This window comes from Myotis davidii, unplaced genomic scaffold (genome assembly GCF_000327345.1).
Source record: "Myotis davidii unplaced genomic scaffold, ASM32734v1 scaffold174, whole genome shotgun sequence".
Taxonomy (NCBI): domain Eukaryota; kingdom Metazoa; phylum Chordata; class Mammalia; order Chiroptera; family Vespertilionidae; genus Myotis; species Myotis davidii.
In genome coordinates, this window is record NW_006289087.1 from 3,740,118 (window position 1) to 3,741,704 (window position 1,587).

Genomic DNA, 1,587 nt, shown 5'->3' on the forward strand with positions numbered 1-1,587 from the left:
CAAGGGCGTGTCTGGGTTGCAGGCACATCCCCAGTGGGAGACGTGCAGGAGGCAGCTGATCGATGTTTCTCTCTCATCGATGTTTCTAACTCTCTATCTCTCTCCCTTCCTCTCTGTAAAAAATCAATAAAATATATTTTTTTAAAAAAAGTAAATAAAGGGCCAGAAGGTTGAGAACCACTGCCTTAGAGGCAGATGGTTGAACTCCATAAGCCTCCCAAGGTCCTCCTGGTTATCAGTGAGTTTGAACGCTGAGCGGTGAGGGTTGAGTCTCTGGACTAAGTATGACAACGCCCTTTCTTCTCCCTTGTGATTTGACCCCTCTGATTTTTGAAGCTGGCACATTGCTTCGGTTTTGCTCTGCTCGGTTTGCTGTTCTGTCTCCTGTAAGAGCTGAGATCCGGTATCTGCCGGGCAAAGTTGCTGGTGGCAGCATTCCCGGAAGCTCCCACCTCCAGATGATGTCAGACCTCATGTGACCCAACCACCACGCGTTCGGAAACATTACATCAGGGCAGGGTGTGATTTCCAATTCAGCTCGCTGCCCCTGTGCCCCTCTTGCTGCTGCTGCCACTCCGCGCAGCAGGCCAGGACCTCAGACAAAGGCCCTCTGTGCAGGCCAGCAGTGGAGGGAGGGAGACAGCAGGCTCTCCTGGGGGTGGTATTGCTCCCTCACCAAAACGCAGTGGCTTCTGGGGCAGGCCATGCAACACATGCAACACGCATGAAACATTCCGCAAGTGAAGGTCAGAAATAAAAGGAAGGTGGCTCTTTCCTGGCAAGATGTGGTAGCATGTGGTTGGTGTTTTGTTGAGTCAGGTGTTTTGGTCTGTCAGGTTTGGGTTATATGGGCAGAGGTTGGGGTGAATCGTCACTGTTGATTGGCTAAGGAAACTCACTCTGAGTGTGTGACTCACATTCGGATGGAAATGGGATAAGAAGCCATTAAAGGGGCATTAAAAGCAGACAGGGCCCACTGTAAGGATGTCTGGGATCCATAATCACCTCAGAATAGTTATAGAGGCAAAACCCAGGGGTGCAAGGAGAAGATGAAAACTCAATACCCATCTGTAGGGATAATTATAACTAGAACAATAGAAATAACAATCATTTATTGAGCTCTTACTGTGGGCCAAGTGCTGTTACCACGTGTCAGGCAAGCCAAGCTCAGGGCCATGCTAACAGCATGGCCACCTAAGCAGCCACCCTTCGCCTACTGTGGTCTTAACCTGCTGTCCTAGGGGGCACCCAACAGGGTCCAGTTGACCTTTGTCCCCTTAATAGTAACGCTGAGCTCTATCAGATCAGCCTCTCGTCACCCGGAGCCATTCAGATACAGCTGCCCTTTGGGCCAGCTTGAGTGTTTCCCAGAGACAAGTTCAGGCCAAGGAAGGGCGGCCCCAGGCACGCGGCTCTTAGCTGTCCTGCAGGCGTTCATTCGGCCACCATCCAGGGTCCCAATCTAATTCACCAGGGGTGTCAGTCAAAATGACTTGTGCATTTTAGCCTCTCTGAGCAATAAGCCCACCATCTCTGAGCCTTCTACCAGCCTCACGTAGTGCCTCCTCTGCCTATGAGAGTCTCTGC